This window comes from Limanda limanda, chromosome 18 (genome assembly GCF_963576545.1).
Source record: "Limanda limanda chromosome 18, fLimLim1.1, whole genome shotgun sequence".
Taxonomy (NCBI): Eukaryota; Metazoa; Chordata; class Actinopteri; order Pleuronectiformes; family Pleuronectidae; genus Limanda; species Limanda limanda.
In genome coordinates, this window is record NC_083653.1 from 1,993,752 (window position 1) to 2,002,032 (window position 8,281).

At 42.0% G+C, this 8,281-nt stretch overlaps 1 protein-coding gene across 1 annotated transcript in view; it reads left to right on the forward strand.

Annotated features, from left to right (window-relative positions):
* Positions 1-998, forward strand: part of pex3 (peroxisomal biogenesis factor 3) — a 6,216-nt gene extending 5,218 nt beyond the window's left edge. The window contains exon 12 of the mRNA XM_061091423.1: positions 1-998. This exon is cut by the window's left edge and continues 683 nt beyond it. The gene's annotated coding sequence lies outside the window, so the exon portion shown is untranslated.
* The last annotated feature ends 7,283 nt before the right edge of the window (positions 999-8,281 follow it).

An 8,281-nucleotide genomic window follows, 5' to 3' on the forward strand; every position in this document is an offset into this window, starting at 1 on the left:
TTTAAAGAAATCTGCTGCAGCTCCGTCCTTGTTTAGCAGATTTTACAACTTGTAAACACACAATTATCACTTTGAAGTGTCAGTTATTCAATTCAAATTTAATATGTCGTAAAGTTAACATGATTAAACACTAAATATGTGAACAGAGCCCGGGGGTGCACGACCCTCAGTGACTCTCAGCTCTGTTTGCATCTTTGCACTCCAGTCACCTCTTCTGCTGCGGAGTTAATAAAAAATATGCACAAAAGAAGATATACAATAACATGATTTTAAAAAATCCCATGTTTCTGTAGTTTGGCCAGCAGGTGTCACTCTTCCTCTGCTACTGTGAAAACTCATCCTGTCAATTCATAGAAAGAAATTCATTATATTTAAAAAATTAAATAATCAAATTAACTTAAATTAAAATGTTTATGTGGTTCTATTCTCAACAGTATTGTTTTACCCTCCTGGTTTTATCCCTAAAACTGTAACAACTCATTTTGCATTATTATTATTATTATTAATATAATTATTATAGTGAAACCCCCAGTCTCCTCTTTTCACTAAGTGACTCGGCTTCACGTCAGGAACTCGTTCATCCTCAGTTCTGTTTTGCAGCTTTAACGACAAAACTACTGTTTGTGAAAATCCTCCGATAAACAAACCTTCATCCTCGTGGAGCAGGAAGCAGTTTGAAAGAAAATAACTGATTGTAGGAGCCTGGTGGGATTTTAAGGGACTTCCCCCCCCCCCTCTCGGTCTCCGTATGTGTGAACGCTAGTTTGGTGTTAACAGATTTTCACGTCAACCCGTCAGATCTCAGCTTCCTTCTCAGGGGACGAGAAAAAAACACCCGGCGACGGTTCAGCTCACTTACTTCCTGGTTCCGGGGTTAGTTAACAAACCCGTGAGAATGTAAAACGGTGTCGGTCGTCATCGGTGACGTGTGAACGACATCGGAAATGTATGTTTGTAGAAAATGATTAAAGAAATAAATAAATCAACTTAAAGTGTGATTTCGTAAACACTGAACGTCTTTTCTTTTGTCTTTAAAAGTGTTTTTAAAGGAATCCACAAACTTAATGAAGATAGATGATGTGAAAAGTGAAGCCAAATAATTATCAGCCCCCTGGTGGCTGGCTGCAGTAAAGGCAAGGCAGTGACATTAAAAGCAAAATTCAAAATCAGAAAGCGCAACAATCTAAGCGAAATAACAGACAATAATAAGTAGAATATAAGGTCAAAAATTCAAAATTAAGTTGAAGCAGTAAAATAATGCCTACAAATGTTTAAGATAATAAAATTAAACGATAGTATGACCTTAAATTTGGTAAAATAGTTCAGTTAAAGTCACTTGAATAAAGAGTTGATGCTTCAGTTATTCATTACTGTGTCAACAGGGGGCGCTCTACTGCAGCAGCAAACAGGAAAGTGTGTCTGTTCTCTGTGACTCAACACATTGAAAAATTGATGCTGTTTTTTAATTAGAGAATAAAATAGAATAATAATTACGTGCCAACCTGAGACCAGCTTTGCTTTCTGTTGTGGTTTTTAACGGAGAAGCTGAATAATTAGAAACATCTCATTTCCTTTAATGAACTGGATCAGGAAACACGTGAAAGTTCTGATCAAACCGGAGTTAAACCTGGAAAAAGGTTTGAATGAAAAATCAGAGTCGACATGTTTTGAAGTTCACAGGTTTCAAAATCATTTGAACTTTAGTCGACTGTTGAGAAAATGTCCTGCTGTGAAACTTAATATTTGACTTCACCGGTTAAAAAAGGGGAAACACCGGAATGAGTCACGGTGACTCGAGGTTCGATTCTGAGGAGGACGAAGGTTTGGTTCATCGAATCTGAAAAGTTGCAGTTCTGAAGAAAGAAAACTCAAACACAGATTTGACTATTTTCAGCCCATGAAACAGTTTTGCAAGATTTTAAAACTTTAAAATTTGATTTCAACCCTTTTTCCCGGTTTTGGAACCCCAGGCTTCATTTAGCTGACTCGTGTGTTTGTGTTATTTCCACCTCAGACCTTGGTCAGATTTCACCTTCAGTCGTGTTTGCGGTGACGAGTCGTTCTCGCCGCTGCCTCGGAGGCGAAGTCGCTGGAAAACTTCTTATCAGAACCAAAAGCTGCAAGAAGAGCAAACAGTGGAAAGAGCCGACGCACAAAACAATCAGCGCGAAGAGAGAGAAACAAAAGAGACGTCGCACACGAGCGCACAAAGTTCAACACAGCTGCTGAGAGGAAAGAAACACAATAACACAATAATACGCGACAATCACGTTTATTAGTTCAGGAATTTAAAATGTAAAAGTTTAAATGAAACTGTTTGTGTTTGTGTGTGTGTGTGTGTGTGTGTTTGTGTGTGTGTGTGTGTGTGTGTGTGCGTGCACTTGGATACATGATGACATTCACTTTCTTCCTAGTGACTCAGAAGATGACTTCATCCTCTCTTGTGGTCAAATCAGATATTTTACCTTATAAGGACGAGTGAAGGTGAATCCTGTCACTCACAGATGAACTGATACGATCTGTGTGGTCAAGGTCAAAGGTCAAAACTATCATCGCCAAGGTCAAACGAGCACACACACACACACACACACACACACTCATTGTCAGTCTGATGGGTAACAACCACGTGTCTGAGTTTCCTCAGCTGCAGCCTCACGACCTTGTGACCCGCTCGCTGACGAAATCACGTTTTCATCGTCCTGAAATAGAAGGCGGGCCTCACGTAAACATGCCGAGTCATGGCGGGGGGGGGGGGGCGAGCGGCAGAACGGAGGCTTTGTGCCACAAACACACGTCTCAGTTTGCTGAGTAACGCTGAGTCACAGAGTCACGTTCAGCACAAACAGGTCCAGCTCTTCCTGCAGCACATGACAGCGAGTCACTGTGTGAATCCCTCTGTGCTGTCTGTACTCGCTCCACTGATCAGCTGGAAACCCCCCCGGCCCCCCCCCCCCCCCAGTCAGAAGGTGTGTTATCACGTCTGAGCCTCTGGAGACACAACATCACAGGTTCTCTTGTCCCCGAGAGTCTCCACCTCCCTCCTCTTCACTTTAGAATCCGACACAGAACAAAGGAGAATCGGCTCCTGTGGTGTCGGAGACAATCAGCCGCTCGGATTCCTCCCGGTAAAACCTGCTGAGCCACAGGTCATGTGACCTCTGAGCTGGCATCAGGTGAATAATCACCGCCTCCACCGGTACGTGATCTGTGTCACGAGTCAGCGCTCGAACTTTCCCTCAGTTTCTCTCCAGCTTCATCGGTGACATCATCTTCTTCAAATCATGTTTCGTGCAATCTGACACTGTTCACTGTTTTGCATTTAGCATTACACTTTTTACTTCACTTTTTATATCTTTTATCTTTTATATATTTGTATTCATAAATGTTAAAATAAATGTTACTTTGTATAAATATGAGTAAAAAGTGAGTAAATAAGAAGTATACAGTGAGTAAATATATACTGGTTTCCTATTTTTTATTGCTCTCCTATGTATGTTGTATTTATTGCGTTTTTATGTTTCTATGTTCATTGTTTGCACCAATAACCAGAGGAAATTCCTTGTGTGTGTGAACGTACTTGGCAATAAAATACTTCTGATTCTTATCTGATTCTGATTCTGAAAGTGTCTGGTTTCAGTTTTACACCATCAGCAGAGTTTTATCATTATTTAACTCCAATTCTTCATTTGTATCTCGTGAAGCTGTTTTCTCCTGGGGTTTGAAAGGTGCTATTATAATTATTATAATTATTATTATTGCTTGTATAACAGTAGTCATTGCCTTACTTCCTATTACGTGACGATTCTCACTGTTTCGGGATCTGGCTTTGAATCGTGTGCTGGCTTCACTTTCACTGTGTTTTCTGATTTCATGCAGAAGCAATGAGAAAAATACAGGCGCTGATTTTGACAAATCGACTCGTGTTGACGGTTTAACTGGAGACGGAACCACAAATTCTGACTGGTCAAGTTCATCCCACTGTCGGGAAGCAGTCGAGTTCGTCCAGTTTGACTTTTTCAATCCAGAGCTCTCCACCGAGTCTCAGAATGAAACCACGTTAAAATTCACCAGATTTTTATTTACCAAATCACACAGACTCAGAAACATCAACTATCTGAACATGTCTGATTGTTCTCATCCAGATCCTCCTGATCCAGATCCTCCTGATCCAGATCCTCCTGATCCAGATCCCCGGATCCAGATCCTCCTGATCCAGATCTGCACCCAAATGTCATGAGTTCCTTCCTTCCACCACGTTTCATGATGATCAGTCCAATTAGTTTTAATATCAGACAAACAAACCCAAGTGAAAACATTACACCGAGTTTACATCGCTGGTGACTCACAGCTGCCGCAATGAATCATGGGAAAACAACACTGACATCATCCTCTATTATTTCTCACTTGTGTCCTTCTCTCTCATCCAAGGTAGTAGTAGTAGATACAGGGTATCTCTCTCTCTCTCTGTGTGTGTATGTGTGTGTGTGTGTGTGTGTGTGTGTGTGTGTGTGTGTGTGTGTATGTGTGTGTGTGTGTGTGTGTCTACATTATTGATTTCCCCTGAGCCACTACAGGCCGTAATCTGTGTGCTGCGACCTGATTGGCTGCTCGAGGTCAGGCCTCGTTACCCGATAATCCACGCCTCTGCTGATTGGACGACGTGAGATCCCTCGGAAATCATGATGACACAGAGTGAGGTCACACTGCTGATCGGGGGGGTGATGTCATCAGCTCACCTGAGCGAGCGGATTGGACCAGAGAGGGAGGGATGGAGGGATAATACCCTAACGCTCATAAACACCATTAAATACAATATATTGTAGTAAATCTTTCCTTTTATACGTTCAAATTTCTATTCTTTTTTAAATATTTGTGTATTTGTATATTTCTATTTGTGTATATTTGTGTCCAGAGCAGTAAAATGACAATGACAATGAAAAAAACAGCCATGAAGCACTGAGAAAACCAATAAACATGAAATAATAAATAATAACATAATGATCAATCAGTAGATGTCAGGTCCATGAGAACTGTTTGAATCAACGCTTTTAATTTATAGAGTAAATAAAAGCTTCATTCATCACATCAATCACATTTCTGTCTCTTACATCACAGCTGATTTAACAATAACCATACTGATGAATTAATATCACACATCTAGGACTAAACTATTTGACTCTGTGGGAAGTTTCACTAGATAAATCAAATTCATCATATCCACAGTTTGTGTTTCTGCTTCTAATTTCAACTCAAACACAATCGGAGTCTTTTCGACGAGAATCACTGATGAAACTATAATTTGAAGTGAAGTGATGTGGGATTTCCTCAGCTGATGTGAGATGACTCAGCGTTTGTTGAGCTGAGGTGAGGAAACCAGGTCATAGATCAACTGGGACACAAATCAGCCGAGTCATCGCAGCCAAGGAAGGAGGAAAGAGAACCAGGAACCAGACAGAATCTGTTCCCGCTGCCGGGAGAGAGTGAAGACAAACACGCCGAGTCATGGTCGGAGACCCGGCGGCCGAAACCAAACTGTTACTTCTGTGTTATCGTGAGAAAGTTAAAGTTTAACTCTCAACGAGGCAGCGTCACTCTGGAGGAGGAGAGATTCCTCTTCGTCACACTGGACATGGAAGAGGAGTCAAACATTAACTTCTAATATAAATCCAACCTTTGAATTTTCATATTTCCAGGCCTGGACTTCCTCCTCTCGCTGAGTGGACGTGGATCTTTGAGTTCAGAGTCAAGTCGCCTGTTTCTGTGTTTCTGAAGATTTCAAGCCTCAGTTGGACATTTTGTCCATTTCTGTACGTGGTCGTTTTTGTGGATGTTTAAATATATAAATACACAGATGCTAATGTTAGACAGCAGCCGTGAAATGTCATCTATGACTACGAGTCTATTTACACAGTAACATGTTAACTTTATTAATATCCACACGGTGATGTCATGTCTTTTCAAAGCTCTGCTCCTCTCGTAGGAGACAAATCAAAACCAGAGTTCTGACGTCACTGATACTAAACCTGGGTGTGTGTGTGTGGGTGTCTGTGTATCTATGTGTGTGTGTGTGTGTGTGTGTGTTTGTGTTTTGCAGCTGCCAAGGCCACAAAAACCAGTTTACACATGTTCTAAAAATAACACCACAGAGCCGCCGAGGATGTGACGCCACGCCAGGAGCGCCGAGGCCTCGAGGCCACTGGGAGTCCTGGGAACCAGCGTCACGCCTCCTCTGATCCAGATCTACAGACATAGAACATTAGAGTTTAAGGAGGAAAATAAAGAAAAACAACTTTATTCGGATTTGAAAATAAAAGTCACAGGGAATTTCCCTATAGTTTTTTTAAGCTATTTATACTTTTATAAAAAAGTAAATAATCTTGAATAAAGTTAATAATAGATGCACAATACATGAAATACATTTATTGGGATTTGAATGTTTACAGAGTCAAAAAAATTAAAATCGATATTTTAAACAAAGCAAAAATTCAGTTTCTTGAAAAGAGGAAACAGTCACAGACACAGAGGAATGGGACGCGGCCCCTGACGAGGTTTCCCTTCCTTCCTCTCTCTCCCTCTCTCTCTCTGTCTCCGTCTCGCTCTCTCTCTCTCTCTCTCTCTGTCTCTGTGTCTCTCTCTCTCTATCAATATCTCTCTCTGTCCCGTCTCTCTCTCTCTCTGTCTCTCTCTCTCTCTCGGTGGAAGTCCGCCGGGCGTGACGCTGTTGTCTCCACGGTAACAGCCGTGTAAACATAAACACAGGGGGTTAGTGGAGCAGTCTGAGCAGAGATCAGCTTTCAGGCGGTCGACGGGTTCAGCTGTGCAGAGGAATGGGAAATCCGTCATGAAACCAGTGAAACCAGTGACCACTCACACTCTGCATCAATCTATTTATTTGACGTCAAAGTATTTAAAACGTGGGGAAGTTCAGTTTAACCGGGAAACTGCCAAAAAGTTCATTAGCTTTAAAATAATGAAAGATGTGCTTCCGAAAGGGAAGGTTACTGATCGTGATCGCCCCCCTGGTGGCTGGCTGAGGTACAGGTTGTAAACCCGGCCTCCACGTTAGCAGACGGGACATGGACCAAAGCAAAAAGAAATGAAAGCACTCTTTGAAAGTTTCTCAAATATGGATTCTGTTCGTAGCCGTAGCTTCACGATCACTGAACAGACTCTGAATGGACAAGATGGACGCGTCATGTCGTCCCCACTCGAGACAACAAATCATGAGTCAGCATAAAAAACGCTTTATCTAGAAATCCATAAACAGTAACGTGACCAGGTGAGAATCTCTGGTCACAGACACAGTGACAGATTTAAATGTAACATCTGGTTGGTGACTCTCTCATTGGCTAACGCGGGTTTCTGTCGGAGCTGATTATCGTAAATATCCATCGTGTTTATGATTCAAGATCGGGGAGGTTTCGACACAATCGGTAGCGTTAGGATTATTATTATGCGATGGTCGAAGGGGGCTAATCGTTCGGTAATCGGCCCGATGACCTCCCAGTGCGCCGCAGCTCATACAGATTCTCAGTCACGTACAGTTTTTTGTGGCGTTTGCGTTTAGGTTTCGCTGAGTCAGCGTTTCCACACTGCAGTGATACAGGACAGAGCTGCAGGTTCAGAAACTCCTTGAAATCCCCCGAGGAGCCGCGTGAGGGAATGAAAGAGAAAAGTCCACAGATTCTGTCTCATGTTTATTTCCTTCACCTGCTGAAACAAAACTCGTCTCCACTGTTCTCGGCCTCGGCAGCTCGATGGGACGTTTCCTCGTTCAGTGTTTTCCATGAGCGCAGACACATTCCTCCGAGGTGAGACTCAACCCGACAGGTTCTCATTCCACAGATGCTCTGCAGGCTTCTTGTTTTGTTGTCTGCTCGCTGTGATGTCAGAGCGACACGTGATGACGCTGACTTGTTGTGTAAGTCGAAGTAAAGGTCATGACTTAAACCATTAAGAGGCTGGAATCCTGCTGCTCCACCACCTGATGGAACCAACACGTGAAACCTGTATAAAGCTGTTTTAAATGGGTTTAATTAAAGTCTAATTATATACATTTTTTTCTCAAGTGCCCCAATATAACTGAAAACAAATTAAAGAAAATACATCTTTCTATAACATATCATTTCCGCTGCAAGGGGGTTACGTTTTCACCCCCGTGCCACTGATAATTAAAGGAAATTATGCAACGCACCTTTAACCGAAGTAGAGAAGTTATAAATAAGTGTGAGTGGAGCAGCTGGAGCATGTTGGGAGAGTAATGGACCAGAAGGAGGGAAGA